At 35.7% G+C, this 13,411-nt stretch overlaps 1 protein-coding gene across 1 annotated transcript in view; it reads right to left on the reverse strand.

Moving 5' to 3' along the window:
* The window catches only part of CDH18 (cadherin 18), a 484,233-nt gene that overhangs the window by 377,368 nt on the left and 93,454 nt on the right, over nucleotides 1-13,411 (reverse strand). Inside the window, 1 exon segment of the mRNA XM_032700859.1 lies at nucleotides 3,326-3,423. The gene's annotated coding sequence lies outside the window, so the exon portion shown is untranslated.

Raw genomic sequence — 13,411 nt, forward strand, 5'->3', positions numbered from 1 at the left:
TCATTTTTTTTAAAATGCATCTTGCTTTTTAGAATGTTTGCATTTCTTCAGGATGCAACAGAGCAGCTGTGCTACACATCAGCTCATGCCAATGCATGTTAGAGAATCTCAAACTATCCTGAATCAATGTCATAAAGCCAATATAGCTGCCTCCAGACCAACTCATCCTCTCTAGCCAGTGGAGGTCCTTCAAACAGAGGTAATATGATGTATCTTAGAACAATAACAATTCTTCTGACGTTACTAGAAACCTACACCATAGAAACATATTTTCATTTCTTTCATGGTTCATTTGCCTTCAAACTAAAATGAGTGAATGCCACTCAACAGCTACTTTTCCTTTAAGTTCAGGAAATTCAAGTTCTGCTGTAGTGCAGCTGATCATTTATTTTCTCATATTTTAGTATAATCTTTTACTTATATACAAGTATGCTTTTAGTAAAACAACAAATATTTGTGAGAGATGGATTATTTATTTATTTCCTAAAAGCATTATGACAGGTATTTACTGAGCATGTAAAACCTATCCTCAGTTCACTGAATAACAGATCTGTATTCAGTCCTAGAATTCAGTCCTAAAACTAATAATTAATTTAAATAGGAATTTTAACAATGACTCATATGGAAGTAGTTTTGTTCCTTTTGCAACTAGTAATTTAAGGTCCCAAACCTAAATATCTTTATTTTCATCTGAGTAAAAGGAAAAGGAAATATGAACCAAGGATAAAATAGGAACAAGGAGATATTGAAAACATATGTTAAGTGTTCAGGGACTCATATTACAGAAACCTATAGATAAAAGAACTGCTAAGACAATAGAAGATTTACACTGATTACTTACCATATGCTTCATTTCCTTATTAATCTACTAGTTGCCTAAACATACTTTCAGAATGCATAGCATACCATAGCAAAAGTGATAAAGGTCTGTTTTGTTCAGTAACAAAGTATGTGAAAGGAAGTCAGCTAAATCTTATCACAGCAAAGCTTGTCTCCTGCTGACATAAAAGGGAACTGCACAGCTCTTCAAAGGCTTTGAAGATGTGCAGCATTGTAATATTAGTCAAAGAGATCATGAATTTGTGTGTCATCTGATGAGTCCCCTATAACTGAATGTCTTTATTCCACCTCTCTGTGTTACAGTTTAACCTACTCAATGAGATCATGCCAGTGTCACACCACTGAAGCAGCAACATCTTTAACTATGACTCATGACATCAGTCACTCTCTTGCTTTTTTAGCACACCAGAAAAAAACTGGCTTTGTTCCCTATAAGAGCTTCTTCACTTTTATGTTATTGTGATAAAAGAAAATACAGAAGCAACCCCAAATTATTCAACAGTCAAAGAGTTGAAAAAACTTCATGACATTCAATGACATTGAAAAAACACCTGTAACATTCCCATCCTTTAAATATTATTCTCTAACTTGGTCATACATAACTGACACAATGCACACTGCAATTAGATGTAGTATGAACAAAATTATGAGATGTCATATGAAAAAAATTAATATGATTTATGTTAAGTTTCTCAGACTATGAGCAGGTGTATGACTGAATATGTTCCCTCTTTGGATATGTTGGAAGACAGGGCACATGTAAGCATTTTGTGTAACCTTTTGAGTGACACAGATGTGCACTCGAATATAATAATTTCTGCACTTGTAAATTTCATTTAACTTAAAAACCTATACATTCAGACTTCATTTAGAGCCTTAGAGGTATAGAAAATCCCAAGCATGCCAAATTATTCCAGAGTGAGAATATCTGTACAAATTTGCTAGACAGCTAATGTGATTAAAAAATTAACTCTTAATTCTTTGATTTTTCATATTTGATTCCTGTTTTATTTTTTCCCAAGTATAAGCCTAATTTTGATCCCCAACTTAGAGTTAGATATTGCCTTCTTCTGTGAGAACTAACTGAATTAAACATTTGAGTTTCATCATTCCTCCTGACAAGTCAATCAATTCAATCACCTTTTTTTTTTTAGGTTTAAATTCACAAAACAGCATTAAAAAGGGGACATAATTCTCACTCTGTTATTTTGTAAGTTAAACAGTAATGAATGACATGATCAATTTGAGCTATAAAATTCTAGAATAAATAATCTTGGTACTTCTTCCCTACAGATAAATACACCTTTATTTTTGATATTGCTAAGTGGTGAAATAAGATTATATTGTTGGACTGACTAATTAGAAATTATTTCCATCACTAAAACTGTATTTTCTATTTCACCAAATAACAAATAAAGAAATAAGCATTGCTAGATTTCATGGGCTGTGATTGTTTAAGAACAGAAGAATATTTTGTAAGCAGATCCAAATACATATTTTTGAGACCAGTTCAAATACGACCACTCAGACTGAATCAATTTTTTTAATTGAAAATTAACGTTTATGAATTCTGTGAGGGGGAAAAAAAATTCAAAATCACTACATTTTTATGAGAAGTGACCTGGGCAGTGCATCAATTCTCTAATCTCCACCAGCATAATTTTTAAAAGGTTAAATCTGTTATCTGAGTAAAATCTGTAAATACCACTTAAATGTAACAGCTAGTTCACCTCATTTTAGTTTTATGATTTGAGGTTTTTCCTATAATTTCCCTACTTCAAATGCTTTCCCATCAACCCAATTTTCATCTTTAGGATTAGAAACGGAGTAAAATAATAGAAAAGAAAAAAAAATATTATGCCAGACAACACATATAACAAGATCAAAAGAGAATCTGCTTTTAATGAGTGGTTTGCCATTTGTCTAAAGTAATTAAAAAAATTTAAGATGATATCTTTGCTCTTACAAGTACTATTTGGCATGAAGAATAAATGAAATAGTAAGCAAAATGAGAAAATCTGAAAATCAAACAGGTGGATGATAGTAGTAGAACCTAGTTGTTTTGAAACCATGTAACCATTTAACCATTTCTTAATCGTTCCAATGGGTACGATTAAGATTTACCTACATGACACCATTCTTGATCACCTTTACCATGCTAATGGAGCTACATTTTTTGATGATTTGTTCAATTCTTATTCCTACTTATGCTTCATAGTTTGGGAGTAACACAGGTCACTGAACAACATTCTGTTAGGTGCTGAGAGGGAATACTAAGAAAACGTCTTTTTTTCTAAAATACTTATAAACTGATTTAAATGTGTTACAGACTTTAAAGAAACACCAGACATTAGAGAAAAACGTTTTTGTATAAAAGAAAGTCAAAATAATGGTAAAGTAATTAAAAAAAATTATTTATCTAAGACAACAAAAACACTTCACTGGAGGTGAATGAAAATTACATAAAACATGAGAAACTACTTACTTGATGACTAACCAAGAATTTAGAAATATCTTTTCTATCAAACAGTCTTGGGATCTTCCACTGAAGATAACAGAAACCTGACAATTCAGCAGCTTTCACTGAAACAGAACAACAAAATTTTTAACATGATCAGAAAATAAAGTTTTCCAAGATACTTATGTAGACAGATAACAGCATAGGCATTGGATTGTCCCTTGCAGCAGAACATGAAGATGTTAAGATGTTTTCTTCCCTGGTAAATCTATAGAGTCAGTACTAAAGTAGTGTACAATTTTTTTTTTTAAGCAACTGTTCAAAATTGGAAATCTAATTGAAATAAATAAATGCACAGCAATGGTATTTTCAAGATTTGTAAGTAGCTTGGGAGTAATACATGAATTCATATCTCATGTCAAATTTAGGAAAATGACCTAATTTGAAAATCTTCTGATTAAAATCAAATTACATACTTTCATAGAGAAATAAGGAAACATTGATTCTGAAACTGTTCAGAAACTACAAAAAATACTCAAACGACAAAATAATCTAGTCCCAATTTTGCACAAACTTAGAACTGAATCTGTTTTAAAGAATACTTCTCTTCATTTATATACATTATTTACCAGCCTTTCTAAAATATACACTATATCTATATAACCTCATTAAACACTTTGACTTGTCTTTGCTGTTATCACCTAACTAATCTCACAGTGTATGATACTAATAAAACTAATAAGCAAAGAAGAAAAAATTAAAGATATATCAAATCACTAAGAAATTATTTTTGTATTATTCCTGTAAGCACCCTATCAGAAAATACGACGCCTGTAGATTTGTAATTAATGTGAAACCATATACAGAATCTAGTTATACCATGCAAAAACTGAAACAAACTTATCAATTTAATTCTTTTTTTTTACTTCATCAGCTTTAATGTCTGTAGATCTATGACACTGAAAGAGTATGCCTTAAATGGAAGACAAATTAGTTTTAAAAAGCATATGAGATAGAGCATTACTCAGTATACTGTCAATTCTACCATTAAAATATTTGAACTTCATTTGCATAGAAATTTTGCTAGCTTTCTTAAAATCCACTGCTTGCTTTAACATACTCATCAATCATTCATGATAAGAAATAGAAAAACCACAGGCAAGACTAGCCCTCTGTTCCATATGCAGGTGGGGTTTTTTTGCCCCACAACAAGATATCATTGTGCAAGTCAAGAAACCTTGCTATAGACAAGCAAGTCATCAAATATACCCCAAAGTCCTTCCACAAGAATTTGGGTCAAGATATCAGCAGAGGTTGCAGAATTTTTACTACTGTTCATTTGCCTCCTTGTAATATAACTGGTGAGTATCAGAGATCTCTTCTCACCCCAGAGAAACTGCAGACAGTAACAGCTAGAATACCAGCAGTACCTATGTTGCACAGTGCAAGCCAGTTACAAATAAATTGTCAACTGCCCCAGAACTAGGCTGCTGATCCTTGGTTACATCTGAGATGTGTCATCAGCGACATGACTTATTGCATGTAGGCTTGTAACTCTTCCATACAACAGAAAAAATATCAGTTTTTCTGAGTTTACCCTGTAAAAATATTATAAGATTCACAGTCCTATCTGTTCTTTTCCCACATTTCTTCAAAATTAGGAAATTTCTTCATTGCTAAATTGTCTGGTTTCATATTTGCTAACTTTTTCTGGCTTACTTCTACTGATCTCACCTTTAACAATTCTCCTGTAGTTGCAAAGCAAGAGGATAGATTTGCTTTTAATATCCCACTGGGATAATTGGTCTCTGGCTAGTCTTACAGAAACTGTTATTGATAGCTTTATGAGTTATAGTTTTATTAGGAATGAAAGCTGTGTTGTTCTTTGTGTGCATGATCTTGATGTGTTTCCGCCTAGTATTAAGGTTCTGTTTATACACTGATATATGTAGAAGTCATTATAATTATTATTAATATTAATACTATATTAATATTAGTATTAGCATACTAATCCTCAATTACTGTTGTAATTATTAATTAATTTTAGAGCTTGTTTCCTCTAAGCTACAGGATTTACAATGAAAGGAACACAAAACAATACATTAAACCATTGTGTATTATTTATTTATTTATTTATTTATTTCTGTTAGCGTGTTTTCTTAAGATCCCAAATTTGCCCAAGAGTTTTTCTTACTCCTATGCTATTTCTTGGAAATTCAAGACCAAATTTTTCTTCCCTATGTGATGTATAACTAGTTACCTGATATAGACTGCTTGTTATCTGTCAGAGTCCAATTTTTTTCTGGGTTTGTAAGTGTTCAGCTCAAAGGTGAATAAATAAGCCCAATAGGGATTAAAAACTCTGAAAAAGTATCATAGTAGAAAAAAAGCTGTTGGTACATGGAAAATTACTGAGTTTTGGTTGAAAAGGTCAAGGGACATTAGTGGTCAGCCATCACCTTCTTTTAGGTAGACATTCAGAGCCCGAAAACATCATGGGGAGACTAATCAAATATAGGCATCTAACAACATATAAAACTGGATTCTACAGTAGACCTTTTGAAGTGGTCTTCAGGACATGATTAAATATCACAGAACATCTAACATGACCTTAAGACAGCTAAATCCCACTCGACTATGCTGTGATGTTTTCAAACAAGATTTGAGATCAGTCCTGGGCATGCCAGGAATAGTGAAATGAAATCACTAGAAGAGTATCTGCCTTTTTTAGATGATGACTCTCCAGCTTTAGGGTGAGCTGCTTTTACCCCTGAGAGAGTATGGCACACAATAAAACTATCTTAGGTATATCAGAGTTCAATAACATACACAAAACAACTGGTGACCTGAGAGGGTGTATGGAATCACAGACTTTGTAAAATCTCCTTCTTCATTTGCTTTGAAGTGATACATATTTGAAGATATTTTTTCTTCCAGAGTTCTTAATCTTAAAGAGGTTAGTTAACTGGAGAAGACAGCTTAATTACAGAGAACTCAGATTCCAGGATTGTCTAACATTGTTCTCAAAGTAACTGAGATTAATACTAAAGAACACACAACAGACTTTTTGTTGTTGTTCTGCAAACACCTATCAGACTTTTGAAGAAAAACTACCTTGACTCTTACCTCTCACAAACAAAGCTACTCTCATCATCCTTCAGAATTACTCATCAGCAATGTAACGTGATGTATGATGTATTTGATGATATATTTTAAAATGGTTAGCAAGGCAAGGTCATAAGAAAATTATACTGCTTGTAGCAGATTCCTATTACACATTTCAGTCCATAAAGTTTATTTACCCTTTGTGAGTTTCACCTCTGACCGAGTGGCCCTGTAATGCAGTGCTGTCATTGCCACTAGGGAAATAACAGGTCATTACCTCTCCATAGAGGCTGTGCAGTCTCCATCCCTAAAATGTTTCAAGACCCAAGTCTTGAAAGACAAACTGTTCAGCTATCTGCTGTCAACCACGTAATCCAAGAAACAGGTTGGAGTACATGACCTTCAAATTTCATTGATATTAACACAAATAAAATGTACACATATTGTCTATTTGTTCTTATTTTCTCATCAGGAATAATCGTAAAGCCATTTACGATTCCTATTTCTTGTTTTATGAAATATTATGGATGAATTCTTCATTCCCTGAAACTGGATGGGAAAACTGCCAGTGACATTCATACAGAGAGTTTTTATCCTGCTCATATTAGACAAAGTCTTGTGGATGCCAAAAACAAATGGAAGTCAGGACTCTTGAGTTTTGATCACATATGTTCATGTAACTTGTGATTTTAAGCAAATACTTCCATATGCACTACAGTATGTAAGGGCATGCCTACACTGAAGCATGTTGTCTATCTGAACTTTAGTAGAGCCTTTGACATTACCTTCCACAGCATTCTCCTTCAAAACAAAGCTGGCAGGAGCAGCCCATACCCCAGGGAAGATATGGGCCTTTAGATAAACCTTGTCAGGCTAGAGAGATGGGCAGAGAAGAACGGCCTGAAGTTCAACAAGGCAAATGCAGGGTCCTGTACCTGGGGAAGAATAACCGCATGCACCTGCACAGGTTGACCTGCTGGGAAGCAGCTCTGTGGAGAAGGACCTGAGGGTCCTGGTGGACAAGTTGTCCATGAGCCAGCACTGTGTCCTTGTGGCCAAGAAGGCCAGTGGTATCCTGGGGTGCATAAGGATGCCTGCAGGTCAAGGGAGGTGATACTTCCCCTTTGCTCGGCCCTGGTGAGGCCTCATCTGGAATGCTGTGTCTAGTTCTGGGCTCCTCAGTACAAGCCAGACATGGAGCTCCTTGAGTTGGTCCAGCGGAGATGGATGAGGGATGATTAAGGGATTGGAATATCTCTCTTATGAGGAAAGGCTGAGAGTACTGGTTCTGTTCATCCTTGAGAAGAGATGACTGAGGGGTGATCTCAATGATATATATCGGTATCTGAAGGGCAGGTTTCAAGAGGGTGGAGCCAGGCTCTTCTTGGTGGTGCCGAGTAATACAACAAGGCAATGGGCAGAAACTGCTGCAAAGGAAGTTTCACCTGAATGAGGAAGAACTTTTTTACTGTGCAGGTGACTGTGCACTGGAGCAGATTACCCAGAGAGGTTGTGGTGTCTCCTTCACTGGAGATCACAGAATCACAGAATATTGAAGGGGACCCACAAGGACCATTGAGACCAACTCTTGAGTGGCCTATATGGCATCTAACTCACAACGCTGGTGTTATTAACACCATCCTCTAACCAACTGAGATAATCTTAGGATCGAGAACTCTCTGGAGGTAATCCTGTGCAACGCATTCCAGGATGACCTTGCTTGAGCTGGGAGGTTGAAACAGACAACCCACAGCGATACCTTCTATTCTGTGATTCTGTGAAACTCGCTGCTCATGGCTTGGATGGGCACACTCTTCACTGAGTAAAAAGCTAGCTGGATGGCTGGGCACAGAGAAATGTGGTGAGTGGTTACACTCAGCTGGTGGCCAGTCACAAGTGGTGTTCCCCAGGGCTCTATACTGGGGCCAGTTCTATTTAACATCTTTATCAATGATCTGGGATGAGGGGATCAAGTGCACCTTCAGTTAGTTTGCAGATGAAAACAAGTGCTCAAAGGTAGGAAGACTGCAGGAATACAGGCTGGATCTATGGATTTGAGGCCAGTTGTATGAGTTTAAACAAGGTGAAGTGCTTGGTTCTGCACAACAAGCCCACACCGTGCTACAGGTCTGGGGATGAGTACCTGGAAAGCAATCTGGCAGAAAAGGACCAAGGGGTTCTGCTCAATATGAGTCAGCAGTGTGCCCAGAAGGCCAAAGACATCCTGACTCATATAAGAAATAGTGTGGTCAGCAGGATTAGGATAGTGATTGTCCCCCTGTACTCAGCAGTGGTGAGGCTGCATCTCAAATCCTGTGTTCAGTTTTGGGCCCCTCACTACAAGAATGACATTGAGGTGCTGGAGCATGTCCAGAGAAGGGCAAAAGAGCTGCTGAAAAGGTCTGGAGCACAAGCCTTATGAAGAGTGGCTGAGGCAACTGGGATTGTTTAGCCCGGAGAAAAGGAGGCTGAGAGAAGACCCTATTGCTCCCTACAACCATCTGAAAGGAAGGTGCAGTGAGGTGGGGGTCAGTCTCGTCTCCCAAGTAACAAGGAATAGGACCAGAGGAAATGACCCCAAGTTGCACCATGGCAGGTTTAGATTAGATATTAGGGAAAATTCATTCACTGAAAGGTTGACCAGGCATTGGAATAGGCTGCTCAGGGAAGCAGTATATAAACATCCCTAGAAGCGTTCAAAAGATGTATGGATGTGGCACTTAGAGACCCAGTTTAATGGTGAACACGGTGGTGTTAGGTTAAGGATTCAGCTCAATAATCTCAGAGGTCTTTTCCAACCTTAAAAATTCTATGATTCTGTATGGATGCCTAACACAAGGCAGAATGCTAGCATGCTTGGCATTAGCTATGGAATGAACTTGGTTTCAACAGCAGATGATTCAGAAGTTTTATGTTTAAATAGAGGTTCATATTAGGGGATTTGACTAGAAAGCAGAGGTGTCACCTTCTGAGTAATATCACGAAACATTTCAAATGCTTCTTGTCTCAATTCTATATCACCTGTTATTTCATATCGCTATGAAAAGGTAAGGACAAAAATAAAAGAAGTTATTGACAGCTACATCTACTAATGCTTTGCTAGGGCTTTTATTTCTACTATCCCAAAATTGAGTCACCTATTAAGTCAACATTAGAACTCAGAATATGTGAATCAGTGCAAGAATTTTAAAATTAGTAAGAAACCAGTAAAAAAAGAATAATGGATTAGAGGTGAAGATTAGGGTTAGAGAAAAATTCCTACTAGAGTACCTCAAGGAATTCTATTGGGATTTGTATTTTTCATTAACCTTGCCTCAAAAATCAGGATTTTATAATGAAATGCAGTTTTAATGAAAAATGGAAGTGATATATTTAGGAGTTACTGTCAGAGGACTGGAATATCATTCCTGGAGAACTATACAACCATGAAAAAGATATTAAACTGCTTTCTAGCACAGACTTTCTAGTTTCTTTCATTGCTTTATCTTCAGTTTGACATTCTTGCATCAGAACAAACAAACAAAAAAGAACAGGCTTACAACACCTCTACAAATCCTATCTACATTTCTGCCATATATCCCCAAAAGGTTACTCACATTTTCTAGTACCTATATACCAGAACCACGCTGTTCTTCATCCAGCAATGAAATTTCTCCAGAATTATGACACTGTATCCACAAAGCTACACAGGCTACACAGGTACCCAGATAGGTAACGACAGGTATGTTTTCATGGGGAAACCTGTCAACAGAATTTTTCACTTCATATGCCTTTGTAACACAAATCAAACTTGAAAAAAAAAAACAACTTCAAAAGGGATACTATACCAGCATGACATTGCAGTTTCATTAAATACCTTTTGCTGTTGCAGGATTAAATTACTTGGGACAACCAAAAATTTGGTCAGTCATGATGTTTTTATTTCAATATGGCAGTGAAATGTTCCTGCTAAAATTTTTAGTTAGGAATAATAGCAAAACTGGCTTGTGATTAATTTTCATTACCATATTATGTTACGAAAAATTTTAATTAATTTTATATCTAAAATCAATATTAATCTCAACTACAAAGGGACAGCAATAAACACCTGCAGCACCTGCTCAAGGACAAATGAGGCAAAAGTTGAATGTGGTGATTATTTGCCCATTAAACTTATTTCTTTTAAAATGTTTCAGACTCAAATTTGCACCAGAAAGCAGCATCAATAGCAAACACATTACCTGAACAACTACAGAAGTGCATTCTTAAAAACCTAAGATCATTTGGTGTTTTTGCAGTTCTTAGCCATAGTCACACAGACTGGAACGCAGACTATCAGTAGCCAACAAATGTTCATGATATAAGTTACAAAATATATTATCTTCATATATGTTTTGCATCACCTGGATCTATGTAATTCCACATACACAGAAACATTCAGGTTTTTGAAATTTCCAAAAATAGTTCCTAACTGAACATAAATATAGCCTCCTTATTAAAACAACAACAACAAAAAACAACAAAAAACAACCAAACAAAAAAAACACCAACCAAACAAAAAACCAACCAAACAAAAAACCAAAACCAAACATCCACTCCACATTTTCTGAACAATACAGTAATTTTATTCCTTTTGTCATTTAATATGAAACCCAGAAAAATTTTCCCTATGAAAAGTTCTTAGTAGCAAAGGAGAGGAATCTCAGGAATTGGACAGTATACAGAAGTAAAGGAACAGCTAAAAATGTGATGAAGCTTGGTGTTATTCAAAAAACAAAGCACAGTTCTCCAAGAATATTTTTCATTGTATAGCTAAATAGTTTGCTAGACTAACTAAATAGTAACATACAAGGGAGTAAGTGCTTTTCAAGCTGTTAGTTTATAGAAACAGAGCTTTAATATTGATTCCTACATGTGAAACTGTTTTATTACAGAAGAGAGCCAGAGGATTGGTTTTGTCTTTCTCCCTTTCTCTGTTTCTTTTGGTGTTATGATTACTGTATGTTTCTGTGCAAAAAGAATAGAAGTGGAATGGATCTACTTACCAGAAAATTCAGCTTTTGAAATGCAGTATTGGTGGTTTTGTCCACATGTGGTTACATCTACACCTGTGAACTAAATAGGGCCAGTGCACAGGAGTAGGCAAGGCCACCCAATTGTCCACATTGTTTGGTTATTGGCACCCTTCTCAGTGTATTTTTAACTCATATCCAGCAGGTCCCTCCTCGACACTGACTGTGCACAGTTTGCACAAATGCTCAGTTTCCAACAGGCAGGTGGATAAACCACACCCTGTTTTTGCAAGGAGGAAGCTATAGTAATGAGAGTTGGAGTGAACACTCCTTGCTCCCGTAATGCTCACATTAATGATAATGCCAAGAGGCCATAAGAACTTCCACGAGTAATATTAATAGGCAAGGGGCCTGATACCTTCACGAATAAATTACTTATTTAATTCATCCATATAGGTTACAAGCTAAAGCAACCTAAATTGCTAAAGACTGTTAAAGCTTACAAAGTTCTTCCTATTGGAAAAAGTATGACCTTTTCTTTGATTTACCATGCAAGGAAAATAGTTTTGTGCCTGTGAGTTGAAAGGACAGCAACTGTTTGCCCTCCATATTTTAACATATGTCCTGCAACCTTAGGTAACTTAAGCTTCTTCAGACAAAAAAGTATTTGAAATACTTTTCTGTCAGTGACTGTAGCTGAAAGACTACAGTCCTATTGCCTATACCATACATAAACACACGTGTAATTCTCAAAGAAGAAAATGGAGAAGTGTTCACTTTTTAAATGCAAATCCATATATTTTTCAGGTTGCATTATGCAAACCTGATTAGGTAAATCAAAACTAGTACTAATTAGATGTCAAGACTCGGTAAACTAAAATAGCAACTCATAAAGCAGAAAGCAACCTGAAAAATCCTACACTGAAGTTACATAAAAGGTAAAGAGAAGAAACCTCACCATTATTTTTCAACTTACCTCCTCCCTGCTGTCCTAAAGAAGGGTGTGTTTACTTGTTTTTCACAAAAGAAAGGGTAAGGAAATAGGATAAGGAGAAAGAAAAGCCGATTATACCCAGAGTCCTTTCTCTGCCTCTGAAGACTCAGGTTTATAAAAAGAGAAACTATTTTTTGGTAAGCTAGTGCTATCTTCATAAGAATATATGATAAAACAGTTTGTGTTTGTAAAAGAGAAAACCTTTATGTAAAATCACAACTGTATAGTTAGGTAGATTTTAACAAATTATCATTTAATAACACAAGATTCCATTTAACCTGCACCTAGAATAACATAAGATCTTGCTTTTCCTCATCCATTATCATGCTGGCTACAACAGTTGTCTACAGGAGTTTCAGGTCAGTTATATTTCTAAGTGGATTTTTTAAAAATTTATGTTAAACTGAAACTTCCTTTATAATTTAGATATTTATTTCTCTAAGTGATAAGATTTCAATGACCACTCATTGTCTTACTTTGAAAATGATCAGTTCACTGACACATACATAGAAAATAGTCCCTTTGTGTAGCATGCAGACACGTCCATCAGCATAGTGACTATTACATGCAAAAGAATTAAAAAACTAAGATGTAGCTATGAAAATTATTAGAAAATGAGACAAGAAGGTTGTCCCACAGTACTGATACTATTCTGTAACATGTTAGAAACTCAAGGTGACTTTGCTGGAAACTACTATCGTTCAGTTTCCCTTACAATTAGACAAAATAAATATCAATTTAGCATCAGCTTTAATACTATTAACTTTAAAATACTGCAGAAAACATGTTACACCTTCTTCACAAAGAAAAATGCTAACACATCTCTACAGCAACTGAAGAGCCATCTGGAAGATCATACTTGCACTGCAAGCATATGCACATCTACTGGCTGATCTTTCCTTATATAGACCCACAGCTGCTTCACAGCTGCTGAGGTAGCAGCTTCATCAGCACACACAAGGTCCCCAGAGGTCTTCACCTGGCCTGATCTCTGTGGTAGATTTTATTTCAAAGCCCAGGGAG

Source organism: Chiroxiphia lanceolata, chromosome 1 (genome assembly GCF_009829145.1).
Source record: "Chiroxiphia lanceolata isolate bChiLan1 chromosome 1, bChiLan1.pri, whole genome shotgun sequence".
Classification (NCBI taxonomy): Eukaryota; Metazoa; Chordata; class Aves; order Passeriformes; family Pipridae; genus Chiroxiphia; species Chiroxiphia lanceolata.